This window comes from Panthera tigris, chromosome C1 (assembly GCF_018350195.1).
Source record: "Panthera tigris isolate Pti1 chromosome C1, P.tigris_Pti1_mat1.1, whole genome shotgun sequence".
Lineage (NCBI taxonomy): Eukaryota > Metazoa > Chordata > Mammalia > Carnivora > Felidae > Panthera > Panthera tigris.
This window is the reverse complement of record NC_056667.1, coordinates 34,619,305-34,636,918: the sequence shown is the minus strand read 5'-3', so window position 1 is coordinate 34,636,918 and position 17,614 is coordinate 34,619,305. Positions and strand designations below refer to the sequence as shown.

The 17,614-nt window shown below is 47.0% G+C and overlaps 1 long non-coding RNA gene across 1 annotated transcript; it reads right to left on the bottom strand.

Moving 5' to 3' along the window:
- Positions 1 to 941: 941 nt before the first annotated feature.
- LOC102962896 lies at positions 942 to 17,612 on the bottom strand. The gene is made up of 3 exons (XR_006221344.1): positions 17,403 to 17,612; positions 16,694 to 16,712; positions 942 to 1,171 (listed from the first exon to the last, which is right to left on the bottom strand). It is a non-coding gene; the product is annotated as an uncharacterized LOC102962896 (long non-coding RNA).
- Positions 17,613 to 17,614: the final 2 nt, after the last annotated feature.

Sequence of the window (17,614 nt, the reverse complement as noted above, 5' to 3'; positions counted from 1 at the left end):
TCAAGAGTGGAGATCAATGAATGCTCACTCAGAGGCAGTAATGAAAACACCTAATTTCTAGCACTACACTGCGTCCTGAACAACAGAGTTCTCAGAGTTTCAATAGGCTCTGTGAAGTCCCATGGTGTGGCTATGTCTTGACTTCCTTATTTCTTTCTATATCCTCACAATGATCCCCTATTACCAACACGATTAAGTGGGTAACACAGACAGACAATAAGGCAATTACAACAGAGTGTGATAAACACAACTACGGCAAAAGCCCAGGAGGCTATGAGAGCACAGAGGAGGCGCCAGAAAGAGTACATCTAGCCAGAGACAGTCAGGGAGGGCTTCTTGGAGGAAGATGAGTCAGATACTGTTCTCATTTTATTCACAGCAAAAATCATCACCCTTAAGATCACCCTACATAATCTGACCCTCTATTCTCACATTGTCTTCCTAAATTCTATTCCTGTCATTGTATTCCCCTGTTGCTCACCCCACTCTACCTCCGTTGGCTTTCTGGGTGCTTCTGAAACACATTGGTCCTGCCTTAGGATCTTTGCTCTTGCTCTTTTCTTTATCTAGAATGTCTCCAGATACCCACTTGTTCAACTCTCTTACTTCCTTTAAATTTTGCTGAAATCTCATCTTCTCAATGGGGCCTGCTTTGGCATCTGATTTAATACTGCATCCTGTCTGCCAACTCCTATACCCAGGCACTACTGATCTCCTTTCTCTGTTCTACTTATTCTTTATTCCTTAGAACTTATCACAATTATCATCTTCCAACATACTTAATGATTAACTTACTTATTTGCTTATGGTTTTTTGCCTGCTTCCTCCCCCCCACCCCAGAATGTAACCTCAATATGAATAGAGGTCTTATTTTGTTTTTGACTGTCATGTGTTGTGTTCCCTAGAAAGCAGATTCCGGGACAAAGATTAGCATACAAGATGTTTAATAGACTGCTCTTGGGATCAACACCAATAGAAGGAAGCCTGATTAGGCAGAGGGAGAAGCTGAATTGTGAAGCAGTCCCAACAAAGTCCTCAGCTAGTCCCATAGGAAGTCCTGGAGCTGGGATGGTCTTTCAGAGTCATCCAGAGTTGGGACAAGTCGGGTGGATCTTTATGTCTCAGTATTGATCAGTCATTGATGCAAATTGTCCTTAGAAGGAGATAGGACCTTGAACAAAGAAATTTTCTTCAGCAGCCATCCCCCAACAAGGCTAACAGCTGAAGGCTGCTAGCAGCACTCCCAGCAACTAGAGGAACTGGTCCTTCATTCCTAAAGGCAGCAGATCACTGCATTCATTGTAATCTACCCTGGTACCACTTGGATTCACTTTTTCATATTAGTTCTGAGAGCACATCCTCCAGGATTTCAGTGGGCCTCTCTTCCCAGGGGAAACTTACAGAAGAGGAAGGTTTGAAGAATGACTACAGACCCCACTATTGGAGCTGATCTCAGGGTCACAGCTTTTATCCATTTCACTCCTTCTCTGTTCACAATGCCAGATTCCTTTCACCTTCAGCTAGCACATCTGTTGGTCATGGTAGTTTGGTTTGTGGCATGATGCAGATTCACATCCTTGAGGGATCTCAGACTGGTTACCATGCCCTTCTCAGGCTGGGGTTGTTGCACTTGTCCCTATACCATTAAATTAGGAGAAGGGAGTACTAACAGATCAAGTGTCACATGAATCACATGGCTGCTCCCATTGTGTAACAGCAGCCCTACTGCCTCCTGATGATCTAAGCCAATTACCTCTGCCAAGATATAGTGACTTTTCTTCTTGCCTGTGTCCTTGGCATGAAGAACCTGAAGAAGCCAGGACGCAGCCATCTCATATAGTTTAGTGGGACTCTTGCTGTGTCTTCTAACAGAAATGCTCCCCTTTGGGAATCAGCTATTCTAAATTTGCAAAGCCCAGCATAACATATTCCACAAGTGGATCACTGGGAGTAATTATAATGAGACCTTGGTTTCTGGACCCCAATGGGGACACATCTACATATAAAGGTCTTTGATTTAAAATGCATGCTGTGTCCCACAATAGAGTTTCTCAATCTTAGCACTATTGACATTTGGGGCTGGATGATTCTTTATTTGGGGGTGGGGAGGAGAGGGACAGGACTGTCCTATGCACCGTAGGATGCACACCTCTGACTTCTACCTACTGTATACCAGTAGCACTACCTCTCCTTCTCCCCTCCTCCAGTGGAGAAAATGAAAAATGTCTCCAGACATTACCCAATTGCCCTAGGAGGCAAAACTGTCCCCAGTTGAGAGTCAGTATCCAAAAAGATGGTGCCCCATTCTCATAGAGTATCATCTCCTAGCTGGTGGTTCAGCTGTGCCTTTAATAGGTCATTGCATTGTTCGATTAGGTTAGCAGCTTCCAGGTGCTGTAGCATGTGACACAACCAATGGACCTTATGTTATGGGCTCACTCTTGCACCTCCATTGCTATAAAGTAGATCCATTGGTATGATATGGTAGGTAGCATATAAGATTGTATGCTGATGGATCAAGAACTTTATAAGCTTTCTTTTGATGGCACTGGCTATAGCCCTGTAAGCAGGAAACACGAACTCATAACCAGAATATAGATCTATTCCTGAGTGAATTTCCACTTCTTCCAAAATGGAAAGGGCCCAAAATAATCAACTTGCCATCAACTGGCTGATTGATCGCCTCAATGGATGGTGCCATCCTGGGGACTCTGCATTGGTCTCTGTGACTAGCAGATTGAACATTCCACAGTGGCAGTAGCTAGGCCAGCCCTGGTAAGTGGGAACTCATGCTCTTGGGCCTGTGCATAACTTCCAAAATCCCTGCCATCATAGTTACTTTATCCATGCATTCATCATGCTGAGACTGGGGTAGCCAATGATAGAAGCTGACTGGTATCAGTGGGCTGAGTCATTTTATTTACTTAATGGTTTAATTCCCTCCCATGGTGGATACTCACTAGTGGGCACTAACATGTAATACAAAGATCTTCACATTTTGTGCCCATTCTCATATATCTGTTCACTGGCTACTACCCCAGGCCTCCTTGTCTGTGACCTTCCAGTCTTGCCCCTTCCAGTTAGCACAGTCATTACCACTGCCCATGAGTCCATAAATATTCTATCCTTGAATCCTTTTGCTTTTTACATAAAGTAAACGACTAGGGGCCCTGCCCATTGGGAGGATCTTCCCTCTCCACTGTCTTTCAGTATAGCCACTGTCCATTTCAGCTTGTACTCACATACTGCATCAACCCGCCCGTGAACTAAGGTGGGGCTTTTCCCTCCTATTTTCTGGTCATAAGGAAGCCCTCTGTACAAGTTAGATGTGCAGATGAGAGGCACTGGCTGCACCGGTGGTAGATGACATGGGAGCCTGTGATACTGCACTGCGGCTTGCTTGTGCCCTCCAGTTCTACCCATACAAGACCTCACATGTAGCTCTTCTATCTTAGGATGGACTGTCACTGGGCCCGAGTAACCTCACAACTCAGCGGATCTCAGAATTCAGTTTTAGTGAGAGGATGAAGTTATAAGACCTGTCTGAAAAACCATGCAGCAGCAGAGGGAGTACAGGCACCCAGAGAAGATCTGAAGGGATAAATGGAGGTGAAGGGGAATTAAGATGTTTTCTCTACTACTGTTTTAATTTGATTAAATCCTATTCCATCTGTGTAAATTACTTTTTCTGTTCCAGGCACTGTACTAAGTTCTTCACACAAACTGTTATGAATTATTAATTTAATCTATACTACATATGAAGTAGGCACTATTATTATTATTCCCATTTTACAGAAGAAGCTGAGATGTAGGGAGGTTAAGTAACTTCTTAAGGAGCACAGAGTTGGTGCTCCTTAAGAACAAAGTCTGAATTCCAGGACTGTCTGACTCCAAGGCCTAATCTTTAAATAGCCACACTATCAGCCAATCTCTTCATGCCAGCTGCCATGAGATAGAATGAGGAATGAGGAAAGAGTTGTGTGTGTGTGTGTGTGTGTGTGTGTGTGTGTGTGTGTGTGTGTATGGTGGGCAGGGGGAGGTTTTTCACTATGGCTGTGCTGTGCTCTGCTGAAGAGCTTCAAGATTTTTACTAGCTCATCCATTCCTTCATCCAACAAACATTCAGTGAATACCTAATTACTATAGGATAAAAATGAGTGAACCAGATGTCTTGCTGCTATACCCTTGCCACTTCTCTTAGGGAGGTTCTTCTATAAGGACAGGGTTGCTGCTCAGGACAAGGGTAGGAAAGGGAGGGCATCAATAGAAAAGGCTGCACTCATTTGCCCAGGTAGCTCTGTGGGCTGAAGGAGGAATAAGATGGCTTGGCTATTTGGCCCTAAGATGCAAACTGCTCTCCTCTGCTTCCCAAAGCTGCCCCTCTTGGGTCTGGACGGAAGTGTTGATGGTCTGGTCCTCAGAGTTCCTTTAGTTATAGCCTATGTGTCATCTTCCCCTTCTTGGGGATCTCAGTCTTGAGGTCTGCAGTACTCTGTCCCACTGTATCATTAAAGTGATTGATTACTTTCTGCCCCATGGGCCCAAGTTTTACCTATTAAGTAACCACGTGTCTTCCTGTCCCCTAGGTGCATTTTGCAGCTGCAGTCCTACACTAACCCAGTTTTGTTTTTGGTTTTTTGTTTTTGTTTTTAGTTAAGCCTGGTAATATTAACTACCAAAATAATAATTTACATTTAGTAAGCATGTACTGTGTGCCAGGCCTGTGCCAAAAGCTCTATGGATGACTTTATTTAATTCTGTGTCAGCCCTAGAATGGAGGTCCAGGCTTACTGTTGGAGACAGAGCATGAGGTCAGCATGCAGAAGGGGCTCTTTTGGCCAGGATTGTGCTGCTCCTGTGTCTGTCCTGTGCATTCAGACCACTACAGGACCACCATAGGATCTGGACCCGCTGGCCTTACAACACCCAGCGCCCCCAGCTGAGAGCCCTGTGGTAGAACACACAGGCCTTTTGGTAGCATTCCCCTTGCCCCTTCCCTTCCCTGAACAGGCATCTCTGCCAGGTCAGCTCCCTTTCCCTTGGCTTCCTTTGTGCTTTTCCTGGCCTTGGCTCATGCTGTTCCTTCTGCCCAGAATCCCACTTTTCCTTTTTCTGCCTGGTAAAACCCTTATTTTTCAAGCCTTGCTTTAATGTCATCCTGACCTCCCTGCCCTCCCCTGTCAGAATTAATTGCTCCCTCCTTTTGTGTTGCTCAACTGCACTTATCACAGCGAACTGTAGTTACTTGTTTCACCAATCAGCCTGGGGGAAAGAGAGGCAGAGACCTGTTCTGATTCACCTCCTGGTCTCAGGGGCTCAGGGGCCGCCCAGTAAGTGTTTGCTGAAGCCCACTGGGACTGGAGCAGGGGGCTGTGAAGCTTGACTGAGGATGTCCCTGGGATGGGACCTGGGTTCTCCCTGAATCCCTGCTGTCTGTCTAACCTCTTTCTCTCTGGCTGGCCCAAACTGGATTTCAGAGACTATGAGAGGATCCCCCTCAGCGGGAACATGTCTATCTTCTCTCCCCTCCAGATGAATCCCCTCTTCAGTGGCCAGCCTGCCTGCCTCCCTCCTGGACCCCTTCTAGCCTGGTGCTCCCCGCTCTCCCCATTTAGCGGCATCTGTGGATTTCATTAACTTGCTACTTAACCCCTCTCACTCAGATCAGCTCTGAAGATGATAAATCAGGCCCAGGGCTCATCCCTGCAGCGGCCAGCCTCTCCACACCCCCCTCTAACAAGGCTCTGGCTGCCCCTATTCATCACTGGCTGCCCTCTCCTTCTCCTGCAGTTTCATTGCTCCTACCCCCTATGCCCCCATGCAGACGGTGTCAGTGTTGTTATAGCCCAGCCACTTTGGGTTGAATTCCGGATGCAGATTCAGGACAGATTCTGGAGCTGGTAAGCTTCCTAGACCAGACCACATCTGTCCCTGGGGAGCTGTGGGTCTTGGCTTCCCTGGGTGGGGGTGGAGGGAGGTTAGTCCAAAGGTAGGATCCAGTGGCTACAGGAGAGGGAGTCTCTGGCCTGGAAAAGGATGCGAGAGCTAAGGGAGCAGAAGGCTCCCTTCCTAGCTATAGGACTGCCTTTATTTCTGTGTAGGAGAAGGGAAGGGTGGCTAGAGTAGATGGATCTGTATTCTCCTTCCTTCCTTCCTTCCTTCCTTCCTTCCTTCCTTCCTTCCTTCCTTCCTTCCTTCCTTCAAGGCCTTGCACTCCCTCCCTGCCTAGATCTTCCCAAGAGCCTTCCTTTAAATGGCCTTCTCTGTGGCACTGCTGGTCTCATAGGCACCCATCCTTTCTTACCTCCTCATAGAGTGTGGCTAGGATGAGGACTGCTACAGCAGTGACCCTGGGTGGTTTCCTGGATATCTCTGTAAAAGTCTGCCTGGCTCATGCAGCCCCTGGGACCAGTGCTAACTCACTCTGACTTTATGCTGCCCTCACACTCCTTCCCCCAAAAGCTCCCCCACAGTGGTAAAGCTGCTCTGAGACTCCTTTCTCACCCTCATCTTTCTAGCTTCCCCTTCCCTTACTTCTTGAGCTCCCCTGCTTAAGTAAACTCAACCTGTGAGCCCTCTATCCTTTTGCCACCTGTCACAGAGGCTGCCATTCTGCTCTCTGGGTGGATCACCTACACCTCAGTGGAGGGCTAGAACTGGCTAGCAATGTGGTTTTCCTTGACTTAGCAAAAGGGCCCCTTTTCCTCCCACCCTCCACCCCAGCTGCTTCTCTAAGCCCTGCCCAAGTACCATCTTTAATCTTCCTTTCTCTGTGCAGTTACCTTTCCCTCTCTCCCTCAGGCCCCCCTGACTTCTCTTTCCTTCCCTCCCATGCCCCCTCTCCTCTTCCCTTCTCCCATTTATAGGCATAGACTCCCTAAAAGGGACCTAGCTCTTTTGTAGTTCTAATCAGGGTCCTTCTGGTTTTCTCTGCCCTTAGAGATCTCTCCTCTCTGGGCCCCCTCTTATACCTCTAACTGTCCCCTCCACCCCCCATTCTCACCTTCATTCCAGCCTCCTCAGGAGACAGTATCCTGCCCCCACCCCTAGTTTCCTCCCTACCCCTTCCCAGGCCCTGCAGTGATGGCTGTCCCCCCCCCCCCGCCCCCCTGCTTCTCTGGCATTCTCCTTTTGAAGGGAGCAGGGTCAAAGCCATTGGATATTCACCCAGCAACACCCCCACCACCACGTGTGCTTTTGTCAGGTGCTATTTCTACAATGTCTTCATTACCTCCTAATTGGCCAAATCTCTTTTCTTTATTTTTCTTGTTAAAGACAGATTTAAAGAACGAGTTCAGTAGCTCAGCCATTTTCAGACCATCATTAATTTCCCACCTTCTTATTTATTAATGGGGCAACTTCCTTGCTGGTATTTCTTGTTCCCTGGATATCTCTGTAAAAGCCTGCCTGGCTCATGCAGCCCCTGGGACCAGCGCTAACTCACTCTGACTTTGTGCTGCCCTCAGCTGCTCTGGCATTCCCTCCACAGCCCCCCTGCTCTTGCAGCCATCCTTAGTCAAGACCCCTTCACCCACACACCCTGAGTGAGACTCCCAGTTCTCTCTTCCATCCCTTCTCCCTTTCCACAGTGTTCCTGGTTCTACACTAAGCCAAACAAATGCATACATGCTGTCTCATTGACTCCTCAAAATCTTAAGAACAAAAGAGCAGACTAAAGCTCAGGGAGCAGCGCTGACTTGCACAGGGTCACAAGGTAGGGCCAGGATGTGAACGCGTTTTTACCTGGCCCCACACTAGGGCGTTTCATCTTTGCCAGCCCACCTCAGGGAAGGCCAATTCAGGGAAGCTCGCAGAGAAAGGTCACGTTTAGGGTAAGTAGTGATAGAGAGGGAAATTCCAGGACCAGTGAGAAGGCAGCAGCACAGTGGGAAATAGAAGTCAGTGGCCCGAGGATTGGGAGGGCTGTGGTCAGCAAGGAGTGTTGCTGAGAAGGACCTGTCTCCTTCTTTGGTACCTGACCTCTCTGTGTTCTACTTTCTTACCCTCCAGCACCGGTTAGCTAAAGGACTTGTGTTCTAACGGGGACATTACTAACTATGGGAGTAGTTATCTGGGGACTCTTTCTATGCCTCTGAAGGCTGGATCTGTGCACATGCTCTTTCTGAGGCCTTTTGATTCTAGTTCTCTAGGAGACTCAGCCCTTCTTCCCAGGTGAGGGGGTTGATCCTGCTGTTGCTCACAAATCCCTGCCTGTGCATGGGTGTAAGTAAGAATCAGTAAGCGCGGGGCTCCTCAGGAGGACAGCTACTGCCCTAGAACCCAGGCCCCAGGTCCCAGCATATGCTGACTCCACCAGTAGCTCCTAAACTAATATGAGTGATGGGGACTTATGGTATGGTCTTTTTAAGATCTTTCCATAATCAGGAATACTCCTGTTATCCCCTAGGCTCTGAGCCCAGACTCCAGGTGAGGCCCTGTTGTGCCCAGGGCCTAGTGGCTAAGGCTGTAACTGCTTCCACATTGCTGGCAAGAGATGAGAAGGTGATGAGAATAGTGATCCCAAGTCTGGGTGCGGGCCTGAACAGATAGCTTCAAGACTCTCATGGCTGCCTCTAAACGCCAAGTCATCGTTCTTCTCTTTGGAAAAGAAAACTCTGGGCAGCCCCATAGAAGGATCCAGGAAGGAAAGGGAGAAAGAGAACTCAGGGCAGAATCATTTTGTTCAATCTGGGGCCTCAACTGACCCTCCAGCAGTGGTATCTGGGAGCAGCAGCAGTGCAGGGGAGGAGTCCCCTGAGGCCAAGCCCTGGGAGCCATGTTTTTACACTAAAAGACCTTGTTTCTTGTCTCGTCCTGGTCATAACCCTGCTTAATAGAGACATTAAGATGAATGATTGAAGCTGCCTCTTTCCTTGCAGCCAGAAGGAGGGGCAGCCTGGGTGACCCCGGACAGAGGGGACACTGCGGGGATGAGGTTGAGGTAGGAGGGGATCCACAAAAGATCCCTCTCCAACACAGAGCCTCAGTTTTCGTAGGCTGAAGCCTCCTGTCCCTAAAGTGGCCCCAAGGACTGCCTCCTCCCAAGGGCAAGGCTTCTCTGCACTGACCTCCAAGGCTGCCTCGGGCTCCCCAGCATTAGAGAGGGGCTAATGCCAGCAGGAAAAGCCATCATAGGTAGATAAGGGATGACAGGGACTTTTGTTTATACAGGCTTCCAAAAGGGCTTTGATAAGCTTCTGCACACACAAGTTTTCATATTTATGAAAATAATAGCTAGCAGTTATTGGGTGTTCTCTGCATGTTTCAGAGGCTATGCTTTACATGCATTGACATACTGATTCTCACAACAACCTCATGATGCAGAAATAATTATTATCCCCAATTTACAGGTGAGAAGACTGAAGCTTAGAGAAGTTAAGCCACTTGCCCAAGGTCACCCAGCTAATGTGTAGTATAGCTGGGCTATGAATCCAGGCAGTTTGACTTCAGAGCCTGGGCTGGGAATGGCTGTCATCATATACCACCTCCAGTCTTAAAAACTGTCAGAGTCGAGGATTGGGAGGCTGGTTGGGAGGATTGGAGTTTTTGTATCAGATAGGGAATTGATTTAGAGGTCAGAGACAACCGTTAGGGATAAACAGGCTCATTTCTGGATGGGGCTGCAGAAGTGGTGGGGGCCCCAGGGAGTACCACTGAGACAGGCCTCATTTACCATGTTTATGACAGGTCTGGCAGAGGACAGCTCAGGGAAAGCTGCCTCTTCGGAGATGATACCAAATACTTTTGGGCAGGAAAATGTATTGCTTTTTGTTTTCTCTCAGCCCCCCAGCCCTGCCCCTGGTCCTCTGCTAGACGGACATATAGCAAATACATATTCAATAAACAGCTTCTAAAAGATAGGCACTTCTTAAAAGCGAAGAGCCACAGCAGCCTTGGACCATTTTCAGCAGAAAGAATGTTCTGTGCTTGCAGATGTAAGTGGATGCATTTAGGGAAGATGGGCCAGAGAGATTGCTACTCCATGTGAGGCCTGGGGACCAGCGGCATCAACATCACTAAGGAATCTGTTAGAAATGCAGAATCTAGGCCTTTCCCAGACCCCATAATCAGTTTGCATTTTAACAAGATTCCCAGGTGACTGGAATGCACACTAAAGTTTGAGAAGCACTGCTCTAACACAGAACAGACCTAGGCACTGCTCTGCTTCAAACCTGTCAGTGGCTTTCTAACGCCCTCAAGCTCAAGTCCAAACCCATTAAGAAGGTTTACTTTAAAACCAGGCATGATCTTGGGCTCCTGGGTGGCTTGGTTGGTTAAGCGCCGACTTTGGGTCAGGTCTTATGGTTCTTGAGTTCAAGCCCTACGTCAGGCTCTGTGCTGATAGCTCAGAGCCTGGAGCCTGCTTCGGATTCTGTGTCTCCCTCTCTCTGACCCTTCTCCTCTCATGCTCTGTCCCCTTCTCTCTCAAGAATAAATAAACACCTTAAAATTTTTTTTTAAAAAAAGACTAGGCATGATCTAACCCTTGCCTACTTCAAACTCCTCTTTCACCACTGGCTCTGTCACATGTTCTGCTCCCATAGCACTGAGTTTCTTACCATCCACATGTAGGCCATTTCTTTGCCTCATGACTTTGCTCATGTTATTCCCATTGCCTGGAATGCCCTGTCTTCTTCACTCTTGTGTTCCCCCCACTCCTTGGTCTGGGAAATTACTACTCAAAACACACTGGACTTCAATGTTAAACCTTTCCAGCTGTGATTAGTGCCTCCTTTTCAAACTTTCATTGTAAGTGGTCTGTCTCTATGATCACAGTTATCACTCTGAAGTGACACATTTCTTTACCAGTGTCTCCCTCATTATAGTGTAAGCTTTATGAGGGCAGGAACTGTGTCTATTGCTCATGCTCTTGTCCGGTGCTTTCAAGGAGCCTAACACAAAGCAGGTATTCAAAGAATGTTGTTGAATCTTGAAAAATTACACACTTTAAGAAGAGTGGGCTCAAGCTCTTAGTTTAGTTGAGGTTGTTGGAGGAGATCCCCCTGAAGGCTTCAGATGCCTCCTAAAAGCCCCACAGCATTTTCAGGTCCTGAGGGGTGTGGTCAGGCACTGCCTATAGATTAAAAATGCCAAGGGGCTCCTGGCTGGCTCAGTCAGTATAGCACATGATTCTCCATCTCAGGGTTGTGAGTTCAAGCCCCATGTTGGATGTGGAGTCAACTAAAAAAAAAAAAAGAACACTGAGCAAGACCCTGGTCCTGTGGATGCCATGCTGCACAGGACACACAGATGGGTTTTGGGGCTCAGAGAGGGGAAGGAACAATCACTTGAGGATCAGGAAATGCTTCCTGGGGCAGAGCACATTTCTCTGGGGGTTCAGTGGTAGAGTTGAAAATGGGGAGGTTACTCCTAGTTGAGAGAGCACCACCAGCAAAGAAAGTCTTGGAGGTAAGGAAATACAAAGCACCTTGATGAGTAATAGTTAGTCCTTTTGTCCTGGAAGAGAGGGGGAGGTAAAGAACTACTAGGAAATAAGGCTGGAAATGTAGGTTGGAGCCTGAGTTGTAAAGCACTTGAAGGCCAAGTCAAGACCAGAAAGGAAGAACTATGAAATCACAAGGGGTCCAGTGGAAGAACAAGGCTGTATTAGTCTAGGAAGATCAAGGAAAGTAGCAGGCAGTACAAGTTTATTCACTAAATCTTGGGGGAAATATGCAGTGTAATGGGGGTCCTAGTGGGTTGGGGCTGATACTGGGCTACATCCACTGTGAGGAGTTAGGCAATACCCCCTGACCTAAACATCTATTTAAATCTACTGTTTTACATGGGGGTACAAAGCCTCTCAGAAAAAAATAAATTTGAACCAAACCTGGCCAGTATACACCAACATGATTAGAGTAGGGGTATGTGAACAACACAATGAACACCAGATTGCTAGAAGGGCCAGCAGAGCTTGGGAGAGAGAGGCTTAATGATAGAGGAGGGAGGAGTCTGGAAGAGGAGCCAATTTCCACAGTAAGACTGATGGTTGAAGAGGACCATGGCTCTGGTTCTTTGTGATGGTTCTTACATAAACTCACCCTATCCCAGCTACTCTCATGCAGAATGAGTTAAATAAGTGGAAAGAGCTGTCTCTGAAACACTTAAGAGCTCAAACATTCTGCTGTAGGGCTTCACATCCTCTTAGCTAAATGAAATATGGAGGGATTCTTCTTACTTTGTGAGAGAGTGCTGTGCTCTCACATGGTCATGATACCATGAGAATTCAGCATTATCAGGCAGAGGCATTCAAGGCCAGCATCCATGGTGCACTTAGTGACAGAAACCAGTGGAGCACAGTAGCTTTGATTGATCCATGGGCACAACTGAAGCTTTTTAAAGAAACATTGCTAGGGATTGTTATTTCTATAGGAGCAGGTAGAGGTCTAGAATTAGCAAGACTGGTGTATTAATGTTAACATAAACTCCTTGATGCTACTAGCTGCAATAGATGGTAGGGAATATCTGCAATGCTACAGACAAACTACAAGGCAGTCTATGGAATAGAAACAGAGCCACCAGGAGGCAGCAGTTCATGAGTGTGTTTGGAAAAATTGAGGGAGCCCGGTTTGGTGGAGAAGAGACATCAGTACCACTCCAAAGGGTCCAGGGTGAATGCAGACATCTGATCAGTGATAGGAAGCTCTAACAGGCAGTAGGAGAGAGTTGAACTTGAAGCTGTGATGGGAACAGGCAAAAGGTGGGAGCACTGGTGGCTGATGACCAACCTCAGGAGAAGGGTGGGTACTGTGGTAGATGCTTTCTTCACTTTTTGGGTTATGCAGATATTATCTCCACTTCACAGTGGAGGAAACAGGCCAAGATAAGGTGACTGCTTATTCATCAAATATACATACTTGGAATATAAAGATGATTAAAACACAGTCCTCTTCTTTGAGGACCACAGAATATTGTAGGTGAAAGATACAGAGGCAGACAAGGGCAGGCATAAGCACAAGGTGCAATGACACCACAAAGATGTTTCCCAAGTCACAGAGTCAGTAAATGTCAGAGCCAGGAATCAATTCCTGGATTGTCTGGATTCAAACCTTAGCACCTTCCACCACTCTAGCCACACAGCAATAGTTGTCAGAGTCCAAGTTCTGAGGAAGGGTGTAGCCCTTGATGCTGGCAGGAAATTTTTTTTTTTAATTTTTTTTTTTTTAACATTTATTTATTTTTGAGACAGAGAGAGACAGAGCATGAATGGGGGAGGGTCAGAGAGAGAGGGAGACACGAATCGGAAACAGGCTCCAGGCTCTGAGCAGTCAGCACAGAGCCCGACGCGGGGCTCGAACTCACATACCGCGAGATCGTGACCTGAGCCGAAGTCGGACGCTTAACTGACTGAGCCACCCAGGCGCCCCAACTGGCAGGAAATTTTTAAGAGCAAGAAGAGGACAATGGGAATTGAGATGTGGCCTGTACAGGTGACCCAGCAGCAGCTCAGGTCCAGAAGAGATGATGGTGCCCTCAAGGTTACCAGGTCATGGAGGCTCTCCCCTAGGGTAGGACTGATTCCAGAGCCTAGAGGTGGCAGTGTGTGGTTTTAGTTATAGAAGGCAATGGAGGCAAGAAACCAGGCTGGTTCTTAGAGAGGTACATTGGGACCAAAGAACGGAGGGTCTCAAAAATCAAGTTGCAATTGAGAGGAGAAGCTATATTGGGAGTGGCAGTGGGGAAATGGGAATGAAATCAGACAATTTTGGGGCTGGAAGGAAAACTTGCCCAGTCTCTAGGATCATCATCTCCTTTTTGCTTCTGTTGAGTTCAATAGATCCTGACAGGATTGTCTGCCTTTTTAAAAACAACTTTCTTTCTTCCTTCCTTCCTTCCTTCTTGTTTTATTTATTTAAGTAATCTCTATAGTCAACATGGGGCTCAAACCCATGACCCTGCAATCAAAAGTCATACTCTTTTCTGACAGCCAGGTGCCCCCAAACAACTCTTTTGCTTTAAAACCTTGTCTTTTTTCTCCCCTCTGAGCACCAGATCTAGAAGAGGCCTGGGGCCCCAATCTTTTCTAATGCTTTGCCTCTGCTGACTAGAGTGGCTAGATAGCCCAAGCCAATCTTCCATAGTTGGGGTAGGACTGTGAGCCACATCTCTGGGGCATGTGAATCACCACACTCTCTGAACAGTGGGCAAGGCAGGGAGAAATCAGAGAATGAGAGCTGAAGAGGCTAGGACAGGGAAGGCAAAGTGGAACAGCTTGGGCAAGAGAGCCTCCCTGGGCAGGTGGCTCCATTTGATTTCCGATTTAAAGGGGAGGCTTAGATGGCCAAGAAGAAAAAGGCTAATAAGAAAAATATTAAACTGCAGTGTGTGTGTCCCCAGGGACTTCCTGTTGCCATGACTGACCTCCCGGAGAGCGCCATTCGTTCCCGAGCATGGCAGCTTTATAGGCACTTGTAGGCCTGCAAAGAACACCAATTTGCTGCTGCAGTTTGTTTTGATAACTGAAACTTTCAATAAATCTATATTAAAATCAAAGGGAAAATTAACTAGGCCCCAGTGAGGGGCATAGAGATAAGGAAGCACATTACCACCCTGGCCTCAGCCACCCCACATCCATCTCTTAGTTCAGATTCAGGTCACCAGGGAGATGAATGGCTCAGGCTCATGGGGAACAGCCCTGGGGAAAAGCAGGGTGAAGAAGGCATGACCAGGTCCAGCTCCCACAGCTTCTGCGGCAGAGACTGTGGGCAGTAGGGTGGGGGGTGAGAAGGTGGGGTGGTGGTGGTGGTCATGGTGGGAAGAAGAGTTGGAGAGAGGTGTGGAGGAGGGGCGAGAATAATAGTAATAAGAGCCAATATTTACTGAACTCTTTATGCCTTATGCTGGATGCCATGCTAAGCATGTTTGTATTTAATTCTACTAAGTAGGTACTAGTATTATCTCCACTCTAGAGATGAAGAAATGGAGCCTCAGAGAGGTAGTGGCTTGCTACAGATAGAGCCAGGACTCAAACCTGAACAGGTTTTCTCTGAGCTCATACTCCTTGTAACCACACTATGCTGTCTTATGCAGCTTACAGGGACTGTGAACAGCAGAAGCAGCTTTCCCGGTTCTTAGATAAAATAGTTTCAGACCCAGCCTGGGTTGTCTCAGCTGTGCCAAGTTTGGGAGCTGTCATGCACTGTTCTTGGGGTCCTTGGGTTCTCTGCCCTTCCATTGCTTGGTAAGCCCTACGATTGCTGGCCACCCTTGTGCTTTCAAAGGGCAGCAGAAGAACCAACTTGGTCTCTTTAGCTCCTGCTCTCAGTGTTCACTTTAGCTCAGTCGCTTAATCCAGAAGCCCGGAGGCTGCCCAAGGTATATCTGTGTCTGTGTATTGGACTCAGTTCATCTGCCTCCAAAAATTCACTTGCCCCATCTATACCCCCACACCAGGGCTTTGGCCACTTGGGTTTTTGGGCAGCCCAGCTGCCATTATGGTCACCTCATTTACTAACACATCTGGTTGTCTTAGCCTCCTCAGGGATAAGGGTTAGGTTTGGACAGAGCCTCCAATGTGCCCACAGTGATGGGACTGCAGTGGGCCTAATTTGGCCAAACCAGGGGCTATGACTCCTCTCATCATTTCTAGTCTGTTGAATCACTGTGCTTTAGGGTGTGGGATCTGGTGTCCCCTGTGGCTACCGGAGTAGTGGGGTAACACAACTTTCCCTTTCTCCCTGATAAGTGATGGTTTTATATGGCCTAAATAAGAGAGCAACTAGTCGTGTTTCTTTTGAAGCTCTGGTCAACTTCATAATACACAACCTTGTATTTTCTTTCTTTTCTTCTCTGCCTCACTTCCCTTTGCCTCCTCAACTCTTGCTGCCCAGGGTTTGTATTTCCCAATGAAGTTCTACCACAATAAGCTTTACTCAGGATGTTTTCTGGGAAACCATAAAACAGAGGGAATCACAACAGAGCCAAAGGCTTGAGGGAGCCAAATGCTGGGTTTGCAGCGGTGTAAGGCACCACGTATATACTTAGCTCTTAAACTGTTGTATTATTTGAATACATTTTGCCTGGTCTTTGTTCAAAAAGAGCTTATAGTCTGGTAAAGTTCTGGAAGCTGTAAAGGTGAGCTCTAGAGTACCAAGTAGGAAAGAGCACATTCTGGAGAAGTTGAGGGGACCATGGATGGCTCCTTGGAGGATACTGGTGCTGGGCCTTAAAAGAAGCCTCCAATCTATAGACAGTAGGTGTACTTCATTCTTACAGCCAAGAAGGTTGGCTGTGCCCTATTCTTAGGCCAGACTCAGGACATAACAAAGACCATCTCAGGGCCTCTCATTTGTCTATTTACTTATCTGTTTATTGTTTGTTCTGCCTCTCTTTTCTCCTCCCTAATATAAAGGCTTCTCAAGGATACAGGTTTTATGTGTCTTATTCAACAATGAATCCTTAGCAACAGAAACAGTGCCTGACACTTAACAGAGACACTATAAATATATATTGACTGACTAATCAACTGGGATTAATGTCTCGGTGACATCAACGGGAGGAAGAAGACTCAATTCCAGCTCTAAGAATCAAAGGTTAGGAAGATGTGCATCCACTTTACCGACCTTGGGTTAAGTGACATCTGTCCCTGCTGATGTTTGTTTCCTCATTTGTCCACAAACATTTACCAGATTCCTGCTTTATATTTGGAACTGTGCTGGGTATTACTGATAAACAATATAGAAATAATGCTTACCTTAAGTGAATTTACAGGCCTGGGGGAGAGACAGGGAAATAGACAATTATAAAACAATGCAATAAATTCTGTAAGTGCAGAGTAGAATCACTTAACCTATTATGCAGGATTAAGGAAGACATTCCCTGATAGGGGTATTACTAGGCATTCCCAGTTCAGGCAGGAACCATTATGTTAAAGGTCAGATTTCACAGAGGTAGTAGGGCCCAGAAATTACATCATTTTCTTAAGTGAAAATATGCAAATGGCAGACAGAGGGCTTGGTGACCAAGCTGGTCCCAGAAGATGGTTCCTGGCTGATTGGGAGGCTATCAAAGCCATCGTTGGCCAAGGCCCAGGTTTCCCACTTCAGAACCTGTTACCCATGGCTTCCCAAAGAGCCACAACCAAGATGAAGAAACACGTCTCGGGCTTTGGCCACACTTCCCTCCAGATGACAGAAGAGACTCTCTGTGGTAGCTCCCTATAGTTGAGGCCAGAATTCTTTTAACTCTTATATTCCACGGGAACCAACCTGAACAAGTCAGTTCCCTCTTCCGTAGGAAGGCCCTTCAAAAATCTGAGAATTTTATTCTTAGCCTAAATTCTCCCTCCTCTCAGCTCTCCCCAGACCCACCTCAGAATATGGATGATAATAATGACTTGTTGAATGAACTAATCACGAGCAGTCATCTAAATACAACACGTCATTTTATGAGCCTATACTCACCTCATGAGTATATTGGGAAATGGGAAAACGGAAATGGGGGACCTGGGTCGCTCTAGGTCTTAGAAAGTTTTTGTTATTTAAAAAATTTCTTTCACAGCTCGGAAGTGAACTCCCCCTTCACTCTCTTCTGAGTACGTGCAACCTCAAAACTACAAGTCCCATAAGATCGGACGCGGAGAGTCACCATCTTGACAGACCTTAGCGCGCATGTC